Genomic DNA, 26,877 nt, shown 5'->3' with positions numbered 1-26,877 from the left:
AGGAATCTGGGGGCTCCAAAGGGGCGGTTACAGGAGCATAGGTAATTTTTAATAATTTGGATTTTTGATTAGAAAAAATCTCTAGCACAGATACTGCCATATTAACATAACATAAGCAGCCAAACACGTCTCTGTCAGGCCATTTTTCATCTCAAAGTTTACTTTTCCTAATCTAGTCATGCTTTTTTTTTCAGATCACTGCAGTCTCCTAAGGAACCCTGGGGCCCCTGTCACGCAGAAAGTCTCTCATAGCAGGGCCGTGCTGCGGAGGAGAGATCTAACAGGAGCAATAACAGCCTTGGTACAGAGGTTGGGGATGCTGAGCACACCCAGCATCCCCAGCACTGTCCATTGCCAAGTGACAGGGAATATCTGCAAAAAAGGGGTTTCAAAAAAGGAACATGGTCCCTATGGTTTCTGTGTCAAAGAGAACAACTGGCACAATTTTCCTTTTGCCATCTTACAGGTGAAGGAGGACTTAGCCTTTGAATTTCATTTCTGAGTAAGAAAACAGGGCATATTAAGAAAGATATGAAATCTGAAAACACTAGGTAGAGCACTCTTATTTGCCTAGAATTAGCAAAATTAGCGACACAAAATAAATTCACTCCTGCCTTTGGAAATATTAAAAGAAAAAGACTGAGCCAAAGAAAATGAAAGAAAAGGAAGCGGATGGCGAGTTCAAAATCTTCCAAACATAAATCAACATCTCAACAAGAGCGTGTGTGCTGTCCATCCAGCAGCAAATATAACAGCAGTTAAAATGGCCAATTAGTCTGAACAAGGGCGTGCAGAATGATGAAGGGAGGTGTGCGAGGTATGTAATATCAGATACAGAGGGGAATGGAAAGATTACAGGATGAAGTTGAGAGTGTAAAAAAATGATAAGAAAAGCAAAGGTGGAGAATGAAAGGAAGATTGCACAAGATGATAAAGATAAATAAAAAGACATTTTTCAAGAACATATAGTCCAAGAGGTCAGCGAGGAAGACAGAAGGTCCTCTAAGAGATGGCATGGGTAATTTATTGACAGCAGAGGTAGACACTGATAAAAAAAAAAAAGTGAATTCTTTGCCTCACTGTTCACAAAGCAAGCTGGGGGCAACACAGCAGAAATAGACATACTGCACATTTCCCAGGGGATGAAAAAGACACACTGAAGGAAATTAAATCACTGTAGAATAGGTGATTGCCTATAGTTTGACAATGCTCTGGACAGACAGGGCTCTGAAGACTGCCATGTGTAAAGAGAAAATCTTTATTACAATATACCTAAAAGCCTGCTTTGAAAGCAACAATCACATCACAACACAGGGCTAAATTTTGGCCCCGCGTTTATGAGTGGTTCCCTGTGGATGAAGGGGAACCACCTGAATGCACAAAGGCAGAGATAAATTAATGATAGGAAGTCATTTAAATGAACTAATCCACTGTCTTTGAAATCAAATCAGGTACTAGCGAAATTAGCTATGATAGATATCAGAAAAGTCCCAACAACAGACAAGCAAATTTATCATCAACAACCTGAGTGAACTTGAAGTCCAAATCACACCCCTCTTACTCCTGCAAATAATCCTATTAATTTAAATTTAATTATTCACACCAATAAGGCAAGGAAGGAATAAAATTTGCTTTTTGTTCATAACATTTAATAACCTAATTTCATTCTTTTCTCATGCAATAAAAGAAAAAAAAAATAAATCTTAAGAGGGACACACACACATAAGGCTTGGTTGTGGCCCCCCAGCTCCGCAGCCCCTCTCCAGTGCAGGGAGCTGCCGGCCCTGGCCCTGGAAAAAGGACAACTTGCAAAATTCCGAAGCCCAAAGTACTTCATTTCATAAATCAGTTAAGAAGCTAAGTGAAAATAATGCCATTGTTTATCGCATCACTAACAACCTAAGTGCTTAAAGGCAAGGAAATTAATATTAAGGACATTCATAAATCTCACGGAAAACATATATTATACCAATTTACAACAGCTGAGAATCTGGCCCTTTACTCTTACTCAATATAAAATATATACATGTTGTCTCATTCAAGAGAGTAGTCTTAATTCTAACCTAAAAATAAACCTTATTCTGTATCAGTGCAATTTCATATGCACAAATCTTTCAGAAGGAATTTCAATTAAGTTAACATTATGTATGCACCCATTACTGGCATACAGTGATTGGTCTCTGACAGAAGGGAATGGACACATACACTTCTAATATACTGCAAATGAGCAACGCTATATATTTCTCTATTATTCTTTACAAATAAATAATGTTTTCAAATGTAAGTGATTTTAACTGTCACTTGGTTAATCCATTAACTGGTGTTTCCAAATAGCAATATCCTTTAGAATAATACAGGTTTTTGGACAAAGAAAGAAATATATTGAAAATCCCAAGAGGCCAATGGTCAGAGTTAAGGGTATGGTGTTTACATAAATTAAGCATGTCTTTATGCTTGATCAGAATATAACTTTAACTCTGTTGCGACTAAAATGGAATATATAATTAACTATTCCTTTTTAAAATTACTTTACATCTTTAAATGGTATGATAGATAAGTTTCATAGAACCCATAAATGATTTATGAGATATATTTTATTTTATTAATAAAATGCTTAGCGAGAGCTTAATCTCTCAAAATTTAATACAATGATGTATGTGCTTTAAATTAAGTCCATGGTTAAATACTTTGTTGCACCTTGGTGCAAAGGTTCACCTTGTAGGACCGAGTCCACAGCTATGTTTTGGGCAAATATAAATTAAATGTTATACATCGCATACACAAACAAACACACACACATACACACACTCACACAGAGTAGGGTTTGTGTATATTCACTATATTTCTGTAGTCTTTTGTATATGACATTCCCTTTTCCCAGATATTTACATTAAACAGATGGCATAGCCTTTACTGCAGTTGACCACAATTTGGCTGTTTACTAAATATTTTTTGAAATTATAGATTTTTGAGGATCACTGTCTTGATTTAGAATAGATAAAATATTTAGAAAGGTAAGTCATGCTGTGATTATTATAAGCAACTGTTATTTTTTCTGTGCATGGACATCGTGCTTATCGTTACGTATTAGATATCTTTTAATATATAATAATATGGCTAATATTCATTCAGTATGAAGTTAATTAAATAATTAATTGAATTAATCATCATCACACTGTTAGCTAAAATTCCATACAGTTGTATATTTTAAAAAATACAGTTTCATTCAGTGGCTTGTTCAGAAAAAATATTTTTCTCTCCCAGCCCTGAATATAAGCATCCTTTAAAAAAAAATTCAACAGCATCGTGCAATAAAAAGAAAAGCAAGTTCAGCTTAAATAAGTCTCTTTTTACTAACTAGTATATTAAATGTGGCTTTTAATTATTGGTTTTGATTATTTTTGAAGATTTTTGTATTTAAATGGCACACACATTTTCAATCATGTCTTAATTACTTTTAAAAATGCTGCACTGGCTTAGGGACAAGACAGATAACTTGTTAAGCATTTGAAATTTCTGAGCTGTTTTCTCAGTTCTGGCAGTCAATACCCAAGTCCAGATTGTAACCTCCTTTCTGCCTCCAAAGCCTGCCTTGGCTGCGTGTCCAGTGAGGGATTATGGATTTAGCAATGAAGGTAAGTGTGACTACAAGCATTGGCTCACCATCTGCTCCCCAGCAGAGTTTGGGCCAACCTGCATAGCCTGCAGCAAGACCAGGGCACTGTTCTCAAGCCAGCCCTTTCCAACCTGGCTCAAGAAACACATCACATTCAGTCAGATGATTAGGTCTAAGTAGTCCATATGTAACAGAATATTTTTCCTAAATACCAAAATGAAAACAAAATGAATGCCATTTTTTTTATTCTCCTTACTCGATACATCAAGTTTTACACAAATAAATACTCTCTTAAGGTTTATGCAAATTATAGAAAAATAAAACTATGCATTATTTAGCAGTTCTCCTATTTCAAGATCTAACAGACTTTATTCACAGCATGTTTTTCCCTAGTTTATGTTGGCCTTCTTTTCTGATTCTACTTTTTAATTCATCTTTTTAAATTATTCCTTTTTAAATCATTATCTTATGTGACTTCATAGATTTTCATGTATTAATCTATTATTAATTTTTTTTACTATAGTCAACTTAATCTTAAATTGTTTAAATCTCTTTTAAGTGTAAACACTTGAACATGGACAGTTTTTAAAAATATGATGCTCTTTAACATTTTGGAGCATTTCTATTTGTAGCTTGTAACCTTATTCAAAAAGTTCTCGCTAAATACATTCTCTTCTATTATAGGTACTTTTGACAGAATTATCAAGTACCACATGTGACAGGCAATAGTACTGGTTAAGGGAAGGGGAAAAAAAAACCCCACACATATTGAGAGGGGGATACATTTTGTGTTACTGAAAAATATGTTTGTATTTTACATTAAAACCTGACATCTGCTTGGTGAATATAAATCTAGATTAATACGCCCCCCCCCTCCTTTCACTCATTCAGTTTTCTTTATGCTGATTCAGGTTAAGATTTTTTTATTTTCGTGAACAGCTACAAAGAATGCCGTTAAAAACTAGCATTTCACTTTCTCCAGTACAGCATTGAACATGAAAATAAGCTGAACAAACATCTTGCCCTTTTTACTTAAACTGTTGTCTGCCCGACTGCTGAATGCACACACAGAAAACAATCTAAAATTGTATAACCCATAATAGAGTATATTAAATTACAACATTGGTCAGTAATGGAAACTTATTCCCAGATATGAATTATTTACAGCCCATTTAAGTAATCCATATTCAGGTGTGGCAATGAAAAAAAAAAAGTGCAACATAAATCTTTAATGTTGACCGGTTGAGAGAGCAGAGCTGAGGATTACAGACATTTTAAAGGGAAGAAGAAAAAAAAAAAAAAAAAAAGAAAAAACCTAAACGAATTGATATAGCCTGCTCAGTGGCTTACTGCACCAGCGTGCTAATAAATTGACGGATGGCATGTCAGGGGTATGAGTCGAAATCCCAGCATTTCTAACTAGGGTGGGATCTAATATCAGTGTACCAAAATAAAGAGTTTCTGGACCTTGATGTCACAGGACATAGTCTGTGCCTCATTTACTATATCCTGTAGGTGCCTGACATATGTTATTGCTACAGAAAAATCAACACTTTTCACTTTAACCCCATAACTGCATTAGTAATTTTTCAAAGCCACTCACAATGTATATTCATTTTCCTCCAAGCTGTCATTTTACTTTCTTATAGTTTATATTTACACTATTGTATTGTTCAGCCATCACAGTCTAACGTAAAGCTATCACACAGCCCACTGTCCCGGTTTCCCTGCGAGAGATACCGGGCATTCCTCACCAAAGCAGGAATTAAAAACACAAATTCTGGGAAATGTTGCCAGGTACAGTTTTGTTGTTGCTAGTGTTGTTTCCTAAAAAATCAGACAGCTCGGGCGTTCCTTCAAAACGATGTAGCAAAAGATCATGGTGGGGAAAAGCTCTCACAACTGCAATTTCTTTTGTTTCCTGGAGCAGTACCTATATTAATTCATCTTACAAAGATCATTGCTCAAGAACTAAATTTTGCATACATTAGAGAGCAGAATTAGCATCGCGCTGTGTACAACGTTCCAGGCTAACTTCTCTCCAAGCAACCATTAAAGGTCATGTTTTGACGACTGAATGGCATGTCGGCACCTTGGTTCCCCAGAGAGGCATTCCCCAGGTACATGCAAAAGGTTATTAAATTACCTTCCAAGCAACACTATCTCCTCGGATGAAAATAATTACAGGCTTTTAGAGGCATCAGAATGCTTTCTATTTTTTTAAATAAGATGAAGATGCAGTACCTAATGACCATTTTTGTGTGTGAGTCATAGAGCCTGTCAGTGGTGACAGGACAAATGAGCATAATGGCATAGCTTAAAGGGGAAAGGTTCATTTTAAATAGTGACAAATAATATTTAAATGGCATTGTTGGAGACCCATCATGCTTGTAAAATGTAGTTTGTATCTCTTCTTCATCCTTTAATTTCATCACTGTCAAATGGTATTAGCTGTTAACATGCAACATCAGGTGCAGATATAATTTTTAACTATTAAATGTGCCTATAACTAAACAATGCATCTTGATTGTTCATATATTTTGTGGTAGAATAAATAACATATTTTATAATTCACAATTTGCTCTGCCAAATTGTTTTGCTGTACGGTGGGGATCTATACTGAAGGAGGATGGGGGGAGTAAGAATGGTTTAAAATATGATACCCTCGAACAAATTTCTTCTTGCCAACATGCTGAAATGGAAATGACTTTCTTTTTAGACTAATGTAATTCACAGGTTTGAAGAGCCACAGGCAAGATCGTGAGATACAGTAAATTGGTCAAAACAGACCTGGGCAAACCAATACAGGCCATATATACTGTATATACTTCAATAAAAGCAGCCGACAAACTTAGTCACCCTTACAATTTGGCCCTAATAGAAAATGTTTTGAGTCTGAATCCTCCCAGCGCTTGTCAAGTGGCTTTAGGCACAAACAGAAAATGTTTATTTTAAAATATTGAACAACAATCATTAAGCAGTATACTGCAGACATGAATTCTCCAGCACAAATGCAAAACATGACTTGGAAAAGTTATTCAAAAGTCAATCCTGTACTTGCTGAAATGACTCAAGTGAATATAAAGTCACAACATGGCAGGTAATAAAATGACAATAGAATACACTTGGCTGTGAAATCACAACTTCTGGAAGTCAAACTTTCAGAAAAAAGGTTCTAATTTTTAAAGTATTTTTTCACAGCTTCATCATGTTTATTGCTATATTATTTTCAGATCACTTATGCCAAAAATGTAGACAGTTTAGGTACCTTTGAGTTGTTAAAAGTTATAGCCAATTTTCTGAAAAATTATACCAGCTAAAAACACAACATTAAATATTTACCCTGTTGGATGTTAAAAAACGCTTACAATGAAAAATGTTCACATATTGACTATTCAAAATGGCCTTCACTTTGAAATTGTGAAATGGAAGGGATTGCAGATGTACAAGAATAAATATAAAAACAAATGAGTTGACTTGAAGTGTTGCCGGCTTTCATAAACATGCTACTGCAATAACATGTGACATTAATATTTAATTACAAAAGCACTGCTGCAAAATCTTTGAAATTAATGTTTTGCAAAATTAACATTCAGTGCACAGAAGCAAAGTCGTTCCAGGCGCGACTGTGATTAACAATGCCATTCACTTTACATATTATATTAATATATTATTCAAGCTAAGAATTAACACCTCCTAATTTAAATAAGGTGCTACATATCATGATGAGCTAAAATGCTTTTTCTTAAAATGGCCCATCTGATTTTAAGCAATCTGTGTTTATCATTTAATATTTTGTTATTGAATACTCTTCTCTGTAAAAAAACTCCTTGTACTTTAATTTCAAGATGAAGAGATCTCATTAAACTAGTGCCATAAGATTCAAGGATAACTGAGCCAGTGGAGCCGCGTTTTCTTTGCTGGTCTACCTGGTATTACTCCTTTATTCCCAAGCATCAAGTTTCTCATTCCCCACCTGGAGTGCCTCTCTAGTTTCCCCGATGTCTACAAAAAACCTGCGCGTTTTTGTTCCTAAATCGTTGGCTGGATCTTCAACTGCTATAGAGGATTATAAATTCTTTTACAGCTACGTTGATTTACATCAGCTGATGATATAGCTCATATTGCCAACATTATCACGTTGCTAGTACATTTTGGGGACGGTGATTTCTTGCTGCTCTGCATTCTGTGCTGTTTCTCATGTGTTGTAGGAGGGTAAAGACGAATGAAGGGCTCAGGGGAGGTGGCGAGTCTAACGCTCTGCCTATCTCGCACAGAGCTTTCTCGCCCTCCAGCTCTACCTTTTAGCGTACAGGAATTCAGACTTGTATTGAATTTGCTGTGTTTTGAACTACAGAGAAGTATAACTTCTGGTGGGACGTGGCTAAGCAATCAGGCCTGGAGGACTTTAAATGGGTTGACACATTCTCCAGCAGGTCAGACAAAACGGTTATTTTTGTTTGAGGGAAATACTGACGAGACAGATGGATACATCACTTTGGTTTAACCACACAGAACTTCATTTGCCATCTTTAATCTACTGTAATTGTTTGGTTTTCTTATTTCTAAAACAGTGAAGAAATATATTTCAATGTTATTACTCACATAACCATCTTTTAAAAAACAGCAGACTTGTAGTAAGCAAAAGCCCACGATCTATTGCCTTATACCAATAGTAACTAATTCATTGTCTATAATTTCACTTTCATTAGTTATAGAGATTAGTTGCAACACACAAGGATCGAGAACTACTTGCTGAAAATTATGTCTGTATAACTTAAGCACCTGTGTTTAGCTATCAAACCTCCCTTATTGTTAGATGAAACTCATGATCCTACATATCTCCTCTTCAAAATTATCCTAAAAACATCCCCCCCAAAAACAAACAAACAACAACAAAAAAAAAAAGTGAAGGAGATCTGATCTGATTATATTCTTAGTGGTGAATGAACCTAACGTTGATAAAAGTAGAATTATTGGGAGTTGTTGAAGATATCATCTGTAAAAGATTGAAGTATAAGAGATGGGGAATTCAGATCTAGATGAATAAAGAAAATGTTTATGGAAATGTTGAAATTATATGGGACAGTTATAAGCTAAGACCTCCTTCAGTGCTTTGCTTGCCAACGTCTTCAATAGTTTGGACTGCATCTTTGCAGTGCGCTAAAGAGAGGCAAAAGAGGAGTGAAATTGCTGTCTGACTCCACATGGGCCTTCTGCTCTGCAAGCCCTTTGTACCCGGACCCAAACAAATTGCCTTCCCCATAAGGGAAAGACAGAAAAACTGGTCCACTGATTTTGTATGTAGATCCTGGTGCTCAAATGATCCCCCCGTGTTTTATGACAGTGACATGAAAGCTATATCCTGCATCATTTTTTTTACAGAAAATTAGACAGTATGAAATAATGACAAGATACTGTCTCAAAGACTGTTTAACCAAAAAATAGAAATTCCAGATTTTTGCTTATTCCTTGCATTATCTAAAATTAAGAAGATCCTGAGGACATTTAAATATGAAAACACCATACATTGTCTACCTTAGTCTACCTTGCTAAAGACCACTTTCTTGCTAAGTCCCCCATTATCAGACATGACCAGCTATGCGCTACAAAGATCTGAGTAAATGCTACATGATGGGCCTACATTTTAATATTTTAGCTAAAAAATCCACTGTGTTCACAACATAAAATAATGATTCATCTAGTGTTTTCAAACATTTTTCTGAAGTCATCGTATTTAAAAGCCTGCTTTAATATTGGACCATAAAATCTGAACAAAAAAGAAACAGAAGTAAGGTTTCAACTTAGAAACAGGTAGGAGAATTTATTAGTGTCTATCTCTCTCCCCCACACACCTCCAAAAAATTTATTATAATAAAATACTGTATAAATCAATTAGAAGCAGAGATCCTTTTAGAAACTGTACATATGGCATCCAAGTTTACGGTAGAATCTCCTTCTAGTTGAATAAAGCATGGCATTTCAAAATAAATTAAGAGAAAACAAAGAAAATGAAAGTGGGAATAACTTATGACCTTCTTGAAAAATGTTATTATTTCTTCTGTGCAGTCAATATTTTCAGTGCCAAAGCTCGACATCAAAATATGGATATATAATATTCAGTTATCTTCTAATACAGTGCACAGGTACATATTCACACAAGCACACAAAGTCCTTGGAAATTTTATATTTTCATTGGAAAAGCTGGGGAATAGTCATTAAATCATTAGAATGACCTTTCCATGTCCAGTCTTCACAGCCTTGGGAAGCACTGGAATAAATGCAAGAGCTGAGAAGAAACGTGAAGACAACTCAGGAATCAAGTGTCCCACACCATTCTTGCTTACTGAACTCCACAAGTCTGATTTGTCATTGTTCTCCTAGAAATTCAGAACTGATAAGGCTTGCTTTTTTATTTGTTTTTCTTGAAGACTACATTGGTGTGTTCACCTTTATTCTGGTTTTATCTTCATGAGCAACCCAGAAACACTCAGACAGTGGGTTGTAACGTTGGTCTGCACAACAATCAACACATCGAGAAGAGGGTATGCTATTAAGCATTAGCTGGTTTAGTCAAAATCAAGTCCTTCTACTTAACTGTAAAGGTTCCAGAAAGAAAGTGCACTGAAATATTGCAGAATGAGCCCTGCAGGTCCTGAAACACATGGATCTTTAAACACAGACAGTCCATCACAGGGCTGTGTCCTTCCAAGAGCTATGCAGAACAGTGAAGACATGCCCATGATTTCCAGCAGATGCAATGTTATGAAAAGATGTTTTTCATTTCAGGTGCTGCGCAAGCCTATTACACCCCATTTTTTTTTGCAATTCTTCCCATAGCCCTGCCACAGCCAGGCAGCAGTTTGCTTGCTCAGTGCTCAACCACCCACGCCACCTTACAGGTGATTGCCACCACATCGCTACAGGAGCACAGAGAGGTTATGCAAAACTAAGTCCTGATGACCTTATAGAAAAATATATACTTTATCTAACTGTTCTCAAGTTTTTACCCACCCTCCATTTTTTTTACTGCCTCTAGCTTAGCTGCATTGAGCTCAATTTCCCTGCACCAGCCATGATGAAGAAAAATATTTGTGCAACTAGTACACTCCTTTCCTAGAAAGCTGCAAGTAGAGAGTAAAGCAAAAAAAGTAATAGAAAAACAGTATTTCTTATCCTCTAGCTTTTTTACATGAATTCTCCCACACAGTGGGTCCCACACTGAACTAAAGAGGCTACAACCTCCTCTGGCTGGTTACCAGATTTTCTGTCTTCACTGACTGTAATTTGAACTGCATGGAGACCCAGGCACTTTTAATTTCTGAGCAGATTTCATCTCAGAATTAACTTTATTCCTACTTATGGAGTTAAATCCTTACCTGCTGAAGTAAGGATCTTATTTGCGTTCCGATGTATAATATGATTTCATTTATAAAATGAGACTCTTGCAATTCATGGCTTGTTGAGTGGAAGGAGGAGGTTGAAATTGGGCTCATTCAGATGGGAGCCACCATTGTTCTTTCTGTCTTTAGCTTAGCACAGACTACTCAAAACATTGCTTTTTACGGCAAACCACTGTTGCTACTGGTACGTCAGTGGAAGTTTTACTAACTAAATTCTTGCTAATATACAGCAAAATCATTGGAGCCCAATGACAAAGCCCACATTGCTTTTAATGAAAGAAGGCTTAGCCCATTAATAATCTGATGACCCCGGCTGTCTTTCACTCGCTATACTGGTGGATTTCATTGACAGATTGGCTTAAGCAGAACTGTTCCGGGGTTTTTTACCAGTGTAAAATCATAGAATTTGGCCCAAGGTAGTGAAGATTTTTTTAACCTATAAGCTTTATTTTAGACGCATAGAGTTACTGAATGCCAATACTGCAGCAAACAAAAATAAAACAAACATCTATTGAGAAACAGAAGTTATGTCACCTTTTGTAGAAACCAGCAATGATATATGAAACAAAGAAATCCCATACAGTCCATAGATATTATAAATAGTGCAATAACCAGTATATTACGAAGAAAGAACCAAATGAAAAAAAAAAAAAGCCAAAAATATCCTTATACCTGGGGGGGGGGGGGGAGGAGGGGGGAGGTGTCTGAAGGCTACAAAAGTTAAATTCAGAGGAGTGTATATTATTGATAACTAAAATGATGACCTCTCTGGTCTTGCATGTTTTGTGATGTAACCTGTGATTTCTGCCAAGCACTTATAACAGTTCTCATCACAACATGAACTGATAGTGTGATATGTTAACATCACCACTAATGTACGCCAGCATTACACTTTTCTTTCTTCGGCTAGACAGCTTTCCTTCAGGCCATCAGACACTGAAGGTCTGTATAAAAATGTACCTCTTCAAAGCATGCAAATCATCATGAATTTTAGCACAATTAAACCAAGTCTACATAAAACGGTTTACTGATTCCTATTTTTTATTTGCAATTGGGCTGATGTGACAAAGTTCAGATTCAATTCCAGATTTTTAAATTGTTTAAAGCCCAATGACGTCTACGTTTGCTGTCTCTTTCAGACCTGTCTATAAATAACATTCAGGAAAAGAAAGGAGATAAAAACTAAGAATTTTAATATCCTGTTTTGCCATTTTTCTTTATTCTTTTCTAATATCAGATAACCTAATAATACAACATATAATAAATATTTAAGGGGAAATAGCAATGAATTTGCATTGTGCTTTCTAAAGTCTCTTCTTGAAAGGCTGATTACTCACAAATTGTAATGGGTCTATTATACAAAATTTATCTTTCTTTCATGATGTGATTCTTTAGCCTTAATACTCACTTGATTCCCACTGATTACAATAGAATATGTACAAGAACAACAGTAGATGGGACCAGATGGAGGTATAGAAATATTCTTTCCTTTTAGATACATGCACACACTTCAGGCCCCAAAAGTAAAAACATGTCTTAAGACATGCTCCATGGCCCTCATTACCAGCCTAACAAAAATAAACTTAATGAATGCATAGATTGCCAAAGCTTTATGCAGCGGGCCAAAGAAGCTTTCACCTAAAAAAACCCAACAAAACAGCACAGCACTGTTTTTCCCATCTCACAACCTCTCCCTTGCTCCTTACAATTGTACCTCAATTCCTTCAAGTGCAGCTGAGCCGCAACATGCACAACAAACAAGTTTCTAAGATTTCTCTGCCTACTTCTCTGGAGAACAAAAACCAAAACTCTGAAATCATAAACCTTCCCTCACTCAAATTCCCCTTGTGCTAAGGCTTTGAAATGTTTAAGTTATCAGGGTTTTCTTTCCCCCTGAGAGGGAAACATGGATGGTTAAATGCCACCAGAGGCATTTGGGTTCCTACTTGGCATGTTACCTGAGAAAAGCTATGGGTTTCTTCTTCAAGAACAGTTCTTAAATCTGTACATTATTTCTTATATTCCTCTGCAAACATCCTCTTTGCCTTCCCAAGCAGCCAATTCCCTTAATAGGGTGCCTTTAAATTCCCTTCCAAGGGTCTAGTTGGCCCTTTCATTGTCCTCTTGGACAGTCGAACACTGAGACTTCCTATCTCATTTCTTCATGTAAGAGACACCAAACATTTATTTGCCCCCTAAATGCATGTTTCAATGTAATATGAAGCAGGCTACTCATCTGAGGATACATACAAACACAAGAGAGCACTACAAATTATAGGGGTAAGTGAACAAAACCACATAGGATTTCACGGGGGGGGGGGGGAAAAAAAGAATAATGTCTTTCCTTATGCTACAGGCATGCTCTGACATTGATATCTGTAACATTTCCATCCACACAGAGGACTATAAAAGCATTAATACACACAATGAAGATAACAGTTTACTGTAGTTCCAAAGCATGGTTATAGCAACACATCAGTTAATAATACTTTATACATGTAAAAACAGAAACACTGTCATCATCTGCTATTGAAACAAACAAGAAAACCCCATTTGCAACATGCACCTCTACTCCCAAATCATATTCAGAAAGAGTTAAAATATGAAATAAAATTGTACAGGCACCAATGATATTTTTATAACAGAGCTACTGCTAGTAAGCTGTATTTTAGAGAAACACTGCACATTTTGATGACTGTCAAAATTTACATAACTTACTCTACATGAATTAACTATGAGGTATAAAATGCAACTTTGGCTAAATAAACCCTCAGCAATTGTAAAGCAGTATTTCAAGCACTGCTAGAACAACACCAGACTGAAACATTAAACAAAAAAGATGAATATTGAGTGAAGTCGTCTCCCCAATATTTAGTTATTGTTGTGAAATAAATTAAACAATCAGAGAAGATAATCTTTAGAAATACAGATCATAATTCTAGTTGCCATAGTACTTTTTATTTTTATTTTTAATGAGTGTTTGTCAATTTAGTGTCTACAATCAAAACTCTGACATATTAGGGTAATGAACTAGGTTCGGGAATTACCAGAAAACACATAAATACTAGAATTTCTTGAAAACATGAAGTGTTAAGAGAAACAAATTCCAGTCTTTAACATCTGTCCTACAGATTCTTACCATTTATCTGCTGATCAAAATTTCGAATGGTGCCAAAAAAAATCATGAAGTCAAAAGGACTTGGTGGGGGGATCTTTGTTTCTCTCTAAAAGCCTAAAAGTTATACTCAACTGCAGCACAAAGAGTAAAGAGGTTGTTATTCATATTAACTACATTTACATTCCTATCGCAACATCCAGAGAGCTAATAGTGGGGTTATTAACATAACAAACGTAAATGTTCTATATAAATAATACTGTTTCAGGCCAGCAACCGCTCATCTGACAGCATTTAGGCACAGGCTCAACATCTGTTTATGAACACTTTGCCTAATGATATCATCAGATATCATTAAGTGCGGCAGAATACAGCACAGAGGCAGGTGCAGCTGCCTTCAGTACCCATCACAGAGGAAGAAAAGAGCTGCATTCCCGATCCGAAAACCCATCATTAGGACAATTTTCTTCGACAAACCAGCCCTGTGATTTCAATCTGTATATCACCTGTAATTGTAGTTTTTAGCAAGAAGCTGATTCTATACATTTAGCGACGAATCACGTTGATGGCCTGAATACTGGAAACACATTTGTGCTACCAGCTGCGGCAGCTTTTTTTAGAGCCTGTGTTAACAAAATACTGCTAACAAGGCAATGCTTGGAGTGCAGCTTTGTTTCTCTTTCTTGTTCATAGTGTTTAGATGTGCATAATTATGGAGATTAGCAATTGATTGCTTCTCAATAATAATTGATTATTGGTCACTGAACCTTCCCCAAAGCACTTCACTGAAGGTGAGGACAGGTGATAAGTTCATTCTTAGCAGATCTAGGAAACAGAAAGGAAAGGTCCAAAAGAACCTTCGATTTGTACATCAGTTTCCGTGATAAACAGACCAAAGGGATAATAGAATATCCCAAAGCCTCGTTTGCCCGGAGGCAAATTGTAGAGATCATAGGAAGCCTGCAGAATTCTCCCTGTGGACTATGTAAGAAACATACATCATTTTTATATATGTCAGTTGTTCTTTGATTTGAAAATATTTCTACCCATTTAATTTATCTTTTTCAGTCAGTTTTCTTAAATTGCACAATTTAAGGGTTATATCAAAGAATGAATATCATTTCTGAATACCCCTAAAATGAAAAAAAACCTGACAAAATAATGCAAGTCTCTTTAGTAGAAATGTACAAATATTGAAGCATCTATTGTCACTGACTTCAAAATCACTATACCCTTTTGATCTGCTTTATATCCATCAAAATTTTGGTCTGTAGTGACTGCCTTGATGCAACGTAACATAATGTTGGGAATATAACACGATGCCACAGCTAGAATTTAAAGGTGAATGCTCTTATTTTTGGCTTAATCACCCACTGTCAATTTGGACAGCAAATATCCAATTTAAATTTATTGGAGTGCATGGAAGCCACTCAGACAATAAAGTATCCGTAGCGTTCGTAAAATGGTAAACATCATTTCTTGTTGGCTATTCAAAAGTATTTTGAACAGTTGAGACCAGTTTTTCTAACCCTTTTATGTTTACAGAAAAATGTAATTGTAAGCCTGACATATCATACCATCCATCTTTAGATAACGTTTCGTTTTTTTTTTTTAATGCAGAATTTTACAAGGACATGCCTCCTCTATGGCAGTGAACTTTACAACCTGATTCATGAAAAATGCAGCTTGTTTAAAGTTAGCCTGCTCCATTTCTAGATTTTTTATGCTAAAATGGGAAACAGATTGCACAATTATGATTCAAAAGGAAAATGCCCAAGATAGAGGGCTGAGGTTTAAGCAAAAGGAAACGCTGGGACCAGAGTCGGTGCTCGCTTTCTGCTCAAAGAAGTGTCTCACATAATGAATGCGCTCACTTTTAGGAGGGTCTCGTTCAGCCTTTGTGTTGCTTTCCTCAAAAGCAGCACAATGGTAGCAAATACTCAAATTACACATCACATGCATGATCCTATCCAGCACCAAGATACGAAGGGCTGTTCAGTGCTTACACCCAACCACTTTTTACCAGCTCCTACATGTGGACCTGAAAGAATAGAGGTGGTATTCAGACCAAAGTATTTTAAATGGCAGCAGGTATTTTATGACTCTAGGAATTACCTATCAAAGACAAAAATCTTCGAATCATGGATGTAATGTATCTGCACACTCACTTTACAGAAGGGGCTTTCTTTTTAAAGCAGCTTTAATTCAACCTCTGTTTGTGCACACAATTAGATGAGGAGATAATTTCCAAGCACAATGACTTGCAGGTGCAAATAGTGATATAGATAACAAACTATCTGATCTGTGGGCACAGATAGATAGTTAGACATCTAGAATCCTTATGTGCAGCCATAAATAATTGCATCCTCAATTATTTATACAAATAAAGAGAGAAGGCCAGCCTGGGGGGGGGGAGGATGGGGGGGAGGAAGAAATAAAGAAGCAGCAAAGCAAAACAGTACTTCATGCAGAACAGGTTATTTTTGTGCAAAGCCCCATAATTTTCAAAATACAGAGGCAACATTAGGATTTCACATGACTGCCCCTCTTATGCCAAATATAGATCTTTCATATTATCTTAAATGCAAGGCCTTTTTAAAGTTAAGGTTGCTGTAGGATTTGCACCATGGCAGATGAACTGATATAGTTGCTCTTGTGTAAAATGAAGGTATGAACCAAGAATGTAAACAGCGAATTGCTTCAGTGCATTTGATGGCTGTTTGAAAATAGTTCCTGCTGCATTTTGCATCGGTTTTTAATGTGTCTGTTAAACAAGGGCATGGATGCAACTATAGAGATGCCTGACACTTCCCTCCTCCAAAACCCATCCTCAAAACAAGCCATTTAGAACAGACAAAGGCTAAACAGATTTTTATAAAAATGGGAAGTATCCTCACGATGGACTACTCAGGCATAGGTGTGCAAGTGATATTAAATATTACATAAATTATACTATCATACATGTTATGGACATGTATGCAAACTTTTATAAACATTGTGAAGTTTGGAAAGCAAATTATTTTAAAGTTTGCATAATGACTATGATCATTATCCATTCCCCATTCCCCACATGCATATATAGATATATATATTCCAATAATCTTTCATCATGAACACATACAAGCGTTTTCCATAGGCTCCTCACCTCATTCAGAGCACAAATGATTGGTTTGAGGCAAAACTATCCAGTGTTTCATTTTGTCTCTACTACTGTCTTCTTAATTATACCACAGTATTTAGGTCCTACTCAGAATTATAAAGGTATTTGCATGTTTTTCTGCAGCAGTCACAGAACAGAACTTGAGTGTTTATGTTCTTAATTCATTTTACAAGACCCATTGAAAATAAGAGCGTGTCATTCTCTGAGTTGAAATCTCTGCAATGGGAAATTTCAGGAACAAAGAGATTAAGATCAGAAGTATCTACTAATTTGGTGCATCTACTACAAGAAATTTAGAAGCTGTTTTTTGGTTTTTTTTCAGAATAGCATTAGATGGTACTTTATTGGGTCAGACATAGACCCTTACTGATTTCAGTTAGAGGGTTGAGCGGCCAGAATTTGTGCTGTGGCTTCCTGGGCTCTCAGGTCAGACCTCCAGCAAATTAAGAGTGCCTCAGTAGTGACAAACCATAAAGACAAAAGCAGGAACTGCGGATGGGAAGAGCTGATTTGAGCGCTGTGAGAGAGGCCTGACTGGGCTCTCCTTTCCGTACCTCAACGTACTTCTTTCATGCAGTTCCCTTACTAATTCCCTGTATACTTTCAGGATATAGAAGAAACAGTCAAATCCCTGATTTACTCCAAAGACTATTTTCTGTCTAATGAAGGACCTGGGAGTTCCCTGAAAAAAAACCAGAGCGTGATCACATCACTGAAGGCTCTATCACGATACACATATCCGCGTGCAGTGCTCATTTAAATTCCTGTAGTTCTGATATTTCCTGAGTGCCTTATTCAATTCACAATGACATTTTAAAATACTGGTTTTGTGTCTTATTTACTACTGCTTTTATTATAGTAAAAATCCCAAACCCAGAGATGCTATATTGACACACCATACAGATTTCTCCTGCTTGCATGGTCTCCCTCTCCATCCAGAAGAGCCAGGACCAGTTCTTCCCTTGTCCTTTCCAAGTTCTCCACTCACATATGCAGGCAGCCATTCCCAGCTCTTCCCTCTTAACTTGCCTCTACATATATGTCAACTCTTAGTCCTAGCAGTATTAATTAGGCTAGGGTGGAAAAAAAAAAAAAAGAAAAAATCTTCAATATTTGCAAACTAGAAACAATGTCTTACCGGTGAGGAATAAGAGTATATAACTGTGTGTATGAAGCTCTTCCATGGGTTACTGCATGGTATAGGCTGAGAGGCTGTATGAAAGCACTCTTCTTTTTCCCCCTTCTTTCCTTTTCAGCCATCCCTGCCTTAATCCTTTCTCTTCTCCCTTGTCTTCTACATCCCTTCTCTTCTCTTTCTGTTAATAAGCTTCCCTGTGTCCTTTCCCTAAACTTTCATTTATCCCCAGAATAAAGGATTTAAAAAACAAAACAGCAAAAGTACACAGCTAAGAAGACTGATGTCTTTAATTGTACAAGTTTCTCCTTTGTCTTCCTTTACATATACAGCTCTCTTCAGATGGCAATTACTCAGGGCAAAGAAAGTCCCTGGGCTCTAGATGTGTATCTTGGAAGTGCCTGGCATATTTTATCTGTTACTATTGGATAAAAAACACATAGTAATAACAGTCATTTTGTTTGGTTTTATTTCCCATGTTATGCATGCAACTATTACTTGTGTAATGCGTTGCTATGACAAAAGGCTTTCCCCTATGCAACAAAATTAGGCTTTGATGGCTACTGCAATGGTTGGAGAGGACCATCAATTGATCAGGTTAACTTATTTAATTGATAGCTTATTGCACATCATTCTAAGGCAGTCCACTTAAAAACATTACTTACCATTTACAAAGTTTGCCACCTGTTCCTCGTGCTTTACAATACTGATGGATCGTAGCAAAGAATGTGCGCTATGGACATTTTCAGGGTTATTGGTGAATTTTAGTCTTACATTTTGTTTTAAGAGTGGTTTGGAAAAATACAGCCCAAGTGCTAGACATTCCTTCATTTAATCTGTTTCTACACAAAATCAGAAGGCTTATTTCTTTGTCTTCTGGAAGAAGGCTGGCCTCAGAGGTAAAATATAGTGTAATATGTCGAAAACGCTCAAGCACAATATCTGATTTGTATGTAGTTCTTGAATGTTATATTGTTTAAAAGAAAAAAAGTTACTTGAAAACATATTACAGCCTAACACAATAGTACAGCCTTGAGGAGGGTCTGATAATAACGATTGTAAACAGTGAATCTTCACTCAAGATAGCATCCATGGCTCAAATTCGGAGAAACTGCAACCTACAACTATATTTTCAGATTTTGGTTTGCAATGGAGAGGATAAACTGCTTTTGTTTTTCAAGACAAGCATTTGTGCTTGTGGTAAGAGTTTAGAAAACATGAAACCAACATCAACCCATAGAGCAATGTCTACCCAAATGCAGAAAGCTAAGAAAGCAGTCTTAAAAGATGCCACTAATTTACCCCTTCCAGTGCTCAATGGTAAGCAATTTAGATGCCTATTAAGAATAATTTAATTGCAACATTATTATCCTTTCACTGCTATCAGAACAATTTCAAAAGGAGGTGAAGAATCTCAGATTCTGCAGATTCTGCAGATCTCCTAGGTCTGATACACCCTTCTTAGCAGACCAGGGATGATTTCTGGAAGAAATCAGCTCCTTCTTCTGTTATAACCTAATGTAGCCCTGCACTCTACCAAAAGGTCCACTCTCTCTCTCTCTCTCTCGCTCTCTTTGCATCCCACACAGAGCACTAAAATCACGCCTGCTCTGCCCGTGCCACAAGACTGCGCTCTCTGGCTCTAGTGATGGCTTTTTTTTTTCTCTTCCGAGGCTACCTATTAATGGAGGCAGCGTGATGTCAGTCACAGGTCATTAGATCTGTTTACATTTCCAAGCTTTGCTCCTGCCCACAAATACTGAAATTTCCTTTTCTCAAAGGACAAGATTCTGGCATTACAATGTAAACCTGCTGCTGTTATAGCTTCTGGACATGCCAGTGGTGGCTCAGCTGAGCTCCAGGAACTGGAGCAGAGCCTGGGGTGTCTGTCAGGGACCACTCACCCACCAAAACTGCATTTGCAACCCGCTGCACGTAAAATCTCATTTTAGTTCTCCAAATACCAAGCCTTGCCTTCTAGAAATCAAGTAATATTTTTTTTTCCTTGATTCATCTTAATTTTAGTCCTGATATTGTAAGAGAAACTTGAAATAGGACTAGAAATGGGACAAAACAAGATCTTAACCTTAAATATCCCAAACTTCAAGTGGTTTTAAAGCTGTAGTTGAGTCAAATTTGGATTTCCATAGGAGCTGTTAATTATTTATAGTCATATACACAATACGGGGGTGTTGTCACGCTTAGGAGGCCCACAGTAGCAGATCTGACAAGATACATCATGGTTCTCCAGAATAGGAATCCATTTGCAGGGTTTTATAGGAATTCTAGCTTTTAAATCACTGAAATTTCTAGACTTTATGCTTCCTTACATGGACATGGAGAAAACAGAACTACCACAGTTGGATTAATATGGTGGAAGGTGGTGTTAATTAGAATTTGAACATTAACATCATATTTTTCTCATTACTTTTTCAAGTAATATTTCTTACAAGAAGCAATACGTTGTCAATACAAATTCTCAATAGGAATGTGGCTTAATACCATGCAATTGGCTTTTTATCAAATTCCGCTGGAGCAACTTCTCTGCCATCTGAGCAGGTTTTTTGCTAAATGCCACTGAAGTAGCATCACTTCAAAACAACACTAGAGAAGGTTTTGTTTGGTTTTGTGCTTTGTTTTTTAGCATACAAGTGACTTCAGCAGAGAGCACTGCTGCTTCAAAATAATAATAATAATAATGAGGTGTGGTACCTAGGAATTACCATGGTCAGACAGTGAGATCTTCACAACGTATACTTTTTTTTTTTTGGATATAAAAATGTCATGTATTTGAGACCGACATCCATGTAATATTGTGAAGCACTCAATAACAACAAACTACCATATGTCATGCAACCCTGCCTACACTGTTTGGAAACCAGTTAATACTTTTTCATTTACTGCTTTATAGATGAAGGAAGGAGGAGAAGGCTGTAACTATCAAGTTCTTTTTCCTATTCTTTGAGAAACTTTAGGTTGCTGTGGTAATCAAACACAGTAATATTTATTCATGAGTACATTTGAAAATAACCTACAGACTTCAACTGCTATATCAGGTGGTTAAACATGAAGTGCCCTCAAATACTGTTACATCCCTGGTTTCCTTTGTATACACCAATGCACGCTTAGTTTGAGATAACCGTACTGCATCGTATACAAATTAAATTTCCTGTCATTTAGCCATAACATTTAAAATACTTGACAAAACCATAAAGCTAAAAGACATTATGATACCTATGTTATTCAAAATTATCCACTTGGGAGGAACCTGCTCTGTGAAGAACAGATTAAAGATGGCATTTTCATCTTCTATTGAGAATTTCTCACACTTTATCAATTCAACACTAATTTTTAGCAGCATAGTAAATATGCTATGTTTCTTTTATATAGTAGTAAAGTTGGGTGTACAGAAGACAATATAAAACCTCAAAACCAATAGAAAATATTTTCAAAATGAAGGCTCAGAATAATTTATTCCCAAAATGAAAGAAATATTAATACATGTGATTTTGATTTATACTGATCATGTTCCACAGTAACCTTAATTTAATAGATAAATCATATCAATGATTTTGTAAATTTATAAACAGATACTAAAGCTTTTGCAAAATTTGATAGGAAGCTATGTTATCTATTGTTTCCACTTCTAATATACATGTGTAAAGCATTTACTAGTGTACTGCTTTATAAACAGCACAAGATGGAAGTATCTGAACACTTAGGTTGTCACCTTAAAACAAACTGTCACACATTTTTCTTCACACATTTGAAACCCAACTTATCAACCTTAACAAGTGTTGTTATCAAAAGAATTTTGGTGCCTTTGTTCTTTCCCTTTTGCAAGTAAATTACACTTTTAGGATTTATTAAGACAAGAAACAATTTTTGAATAGCAGGTCAAAACTCTCTATGGAAAAATTCTCATTACTTTCTAGCCTGAAGCAGTATTTACCACTCCAACTTATCCATCTTTTTCCTGTTTTTTATATATCTATATTTCCAGAATCTTGTTTCTGTGCCTAATGCTATAACATTGCAGCAGTTTGTTCAAAGCAACACTCTTATTTTTGCTCTTAGCCGGTGCTATACAAACCCTGATCAATTATTGAAGTGTAAGCCCTGAAGTAACACAGCCATTACTGCAGCAGGCAGATAAAAATGGAACACTTTTAGCTACAGTATATTTACTTTAGAGTTTCAGCAAACAAACCAACAAGTTAAACTACCTTGTCTTTCACTTTGTTTGATGTACTAATATTTCCTGCATGTTCAAAAGTCTTTCTTTTAAAACAAAGTTACTGAAATGTTATGGCTGCTTGTTTGTGAGAATACCTAAGCTTAAATATTTGCATGAAACAGCCTTGAGATATAGAAAAGGCAGCATTAAAGTACTACAAATCTAATACAGAAGCTGCTATCTGTAGTGCCATAAGAGCCACAGCTTTTTATGAGCTCTTTGGTATTTTAAGTTCGCCAAACTGCAGAGCCTGCATATTGTAATGACATTAAAAATGATGCTGGAAGGTATCTTAAGCAACAAACAACATCACTGAGAAAAGTATTCATTAAAGAAAAGAAAGAAATGAAATTAGAGGTGTTGGAAATTTCTCATGAAAATCAACTGCTAATCACTTGTGGACTTTTCTCCTTCTGCAGCGCACTCCTTTACTCACAAAGGAGTGCCCAAGATGTAATTTTTTGTTAAAATGCTTTCTTATTTAATTATACAGAGTCTATTTGATAGCGACGCCAGTTCAAGACTACAACTATTCATCTTCTGATGGTGCTGCATGTGCATCTGCACACAAGATATAATGTTTTTCAGTTTAAATGTCTGTTCTGGGTTTTAAGGACTAAATGATAGTGAAGATGACTGGAAACGTTCCAGATTTTCCTATATAAACTGCTTAGCAAAACCAAAAATTAGTACTTATGCTACAGAACTAATAATGTTTGACATTTGCATTTTATCACTTACGATATGAAGAGCGGGAAGAACTTGTCCCAGGAAGTTTGGGGGAAACTATAAAAACTCAGTTTTAGAAACGGATGTTTAAAAAAAGATTGTATAGTTTTGCTCAGTTCTCAGCTGTTCTTTTTTTCTAGTTCCCAGAGGAAAGCAGGCTGCGTGGCTTGCAAACACCATACGTGAACAGCTTATGAAAAATGATCTCATGAATACATAAGTATGTCATCATATCTCACTTGAAGGCATTTGATAACTGGATGTAGTAGCCATGAGTAAAAAAAGCTATATGTACTTAGGTGTTTTCATAGATTTGGACAAAAACCAAAAATAGTATTATGAAGAAGTGTTCATGGGGATTTTTTTATATTCTTTACAGGCAAGAGTATATAACATTTGCATCCCTGACAATATTCACAAATATTTTCACTGACCTTGGCGGTACTACTTGTTCACACAAGTAGTACGTACAGGGTCACCTAAGCAGAGATCACATCATTTCCTCAAATATCTGAACTTCCCAGAATTTATTCTAGCTTTGAAAACATGACAAAGAAGGAACCATTCCTTGTCAGCCACAAAGAAAAAAAAAAAAAGTAGCTAGTGTTATCTGCAAATCGTAGAAACCTGGTGCCTCTCTGATCCTATTAGAGGCACTCCAGCTGATAGGAAGCTGCCAGGTAGGAACTCTGTCCTTGCCCAGGTATGCAGAGTTGAGGTCTGCTCTTTCCACACCACTTTTTGCTCATTTCTGGAGACGGGATGAACCTGAAACCTTCAAATGTGAGACAGACAACGCAAGCACATGTACACGTGGGAATGCATCCATACAGATGATGTAGAAAGTACAATTTCAAGACAAAAACAACCACAGACTTTGTTTTAAGCTGCATCTATGGGCAATTACTAACCATGTCAAACTGTCTCTCTTCACCCTTCATTTCAATACATCTTATTTTAAAAAATGGAAAACACAATGAATGTAAACACCTTCTTTATCTTCCATTTTATTTTTATAACCAGTACATCTGAGCCTAGTAACATATTCAAGGTATGCCTCAAATACTTGGAAGCAAAAACCTTTTCATTTGAACATTCGATTCACTGAAAGTGAGGTAGCCAATTTGTTGTTGCAAGCGTCTGTGCTATTATTTTTAGAGCTTTCTGGCAGACAGCTTATGAAAGGTGGTTTGTATAAAGCAGCAACATAATTTGAAAAAGTGCAAAAAGGGAATCTATAGTGATGCATGTCTTTGTGAAACTGCGTTTTATTTAAATATTACACTGGATAGTAGAAACAGGCTGACTGGATTTATGAGGTGTGAAGCTATGTCTCATAATGATTAACATTAGAATCACAATGTAGACCTGAGGTCAGACTCCAGATACTACATTAACCTTCTTATTTTTTAGAAAATCTGGAGCTCTCATTATTATTATAGTCTTTATTAAAACAAAGATGTTGTTGAGTTCACTGCTTGTTTCAAAGGAGTCAGGAAAGTAGGATCTTTGAAACTTTACTTCTCTTCATTACTATGCTCATCCATGCTTACCTTTTCTCAGAGGAGCCCTGTATGCTTATGTAGGGACATACAAAAATGCCTACTTTTCACAAAACTTATATAAAATAAGCCAAAACATGGATAGCCTCTCTTGCGGTCACCAATTTCAGATAGATTTGTAATGAAATAGCTGCTGTGTGAGTTAAATCAGATAAACAGTCCTCTAAATCCTGAATATTCATTTATACTGGGTAATCATCCTCAACACAACAAAATTTGTGCTTATGTCCTGTCTTTTATAACTATGTTCCCTAGAAGCACTGAGCAAAAGCCACTAGAAGGAGGGCTGTCTTGGGGAGAGGGTCATAACGTCGCACCTGAAGAACAAAAGATCCTCATGCACAGGGTTCAGCTGGATGGAGAGAGCTTGGGGAGGGAGTGGAAATCAATGGATGCTCTTTTTCAACATTTATCCCACAGTTCACATGCTATCAGCAAGAATTTCTGGTTGGATGGTGACTCCTAGAAGCCCTTCTCCTGCAGGCAATTTGAGGATCTCAGAGTCACAAGAAAGCTTTGAGTCTAACATGGCTACGTGGACTGGCTATTCTGAGCAGGCAACAAAGCCTTTTTGCATTCTCCAGGAACACAAGGTCTATTGCACACGTGTACTACAATGCTTCTGTACACACATGGTAAATCTGGCGTTCCCTGGAGCTACCAGACTTACTCACTCAGGGCAAGCGTGACCCACACTGACCTGCAGGACACCAGCTACTTCACACCCTCAGAAAACACCACTGTGCTGCTCCTCCACGTGCCCAGAAAGACTTTTCAAACTCAGCTGCAAATGGAAACTTCCCTCTCAGCCCCTCCAGGGTACAACAAAGATAAAAGGAAAATTAAAATGGAGAACGTGAGACTAAGTCCATGAGTACATGGAAAACAATTATTAAAACAACCTCATGTCCTCCCTCAAAAACCAACAAAAATATGGTAGCAAGCTAAAACTACAGTCCTGCCGTTTCCTCTGTTCCACCTCCATTTGTTACTTTGATTCATATTTCTTTCCCGTACAGAAAGAGACTGAATCAAATAATTTATACCCAGCTTTCCATTTAGTTTCAATTTACATAGTTTTACTTATGACTTAGGATATGAAGGTATTTGTTTGAAGACTACAAGTAGCTGAACAGGCGAGTCATAACCCAGATCCACATTTCCACAAGTTAGTCTAAGCAAATCACAGGCAAATGGTTGAACCAGGAATCGTGACTACACAAAATATTTGTCAGATACTGAAATCACTGCAGGGCAATACTACAAACTCATTTCCTAGATCTCTTTTAAAGAAGAAGCCGCTATAGAGATGTTAGCAAATCACCCAAAATTTTGAATGGCAAAAACTTATAAACAGCAATACTAATGATGTCTCATGTAGCATCATCACTTAACGAAAGGATGCATGTCTTCAGGTGGTAGAACTGAATGTTTTATTGATGACTGGACTGTGTGGCACATAAAGATAGGCGATGGAAAAACTGTGGTACTGTAAGAAGTAAGTTCAAATGAAGTTTTCAGGAAAAAAAGGGTGAATGCCTATTACTACCCATGAATGCAAATAATCTGTAAAGACAATTAAAATATGTCCATTTTAACCAGTTACCCATTCAAATGAAAATTGACACTTAATTTACATTTCTCACCGACAGAAGTTCCAAAGCATATACCATGCAAAAATTCAGTTCAGAAATATTTATAAAACCTCTAGATCGCATACGAAGTATTCTCTTGATCTTATGACACTTGACCTACTGTGGGTACAGTGGAGAATAACTCTAATTTTGAATATTCATTATATCTTTTTTAAAAAAAAAAAAACCAACACAACATTTTAATGTCACACAGCAACAAAAGCTATTCACGGGCCAAAGCCCAGTCACTTAGGTTTACCCTAGACTGATGATTATACATCAAAAT

General features: G+C 36.5%; 1 protein-coding gene across 4 annotated transcripts in view; it reads right to left on the bottom strand.

Annotated features, from left to right (window-relative positions):
• ARHGAP15 (Rho GTPase activating protein 15) overlaps positions 1-26,877 on the bottom strand; it is a 331,391-nt gene that overhangs the window by 199,800 nt on the left and 104,714 nt on the right. The gene's annotated exons all lie outside the window — the stretch shown is intronic.

The sequence above is a fragment of the Platalea leucorodia genome, assembly GCF_965183815.1.
Source record: "Platalea leucorodia genome assembly, chromosome: 5".
Classification (NCBI taxonomy): domain Eukaryota; kingdom Metazoa; phylum Chordata; class Aves; order Pelecaniformes; family Threskiornithidae; genus Platalea; species Platalea leucorodia.
This window is presented reverse-complemented; position numbering and strand designations above follow the sequence as displayed.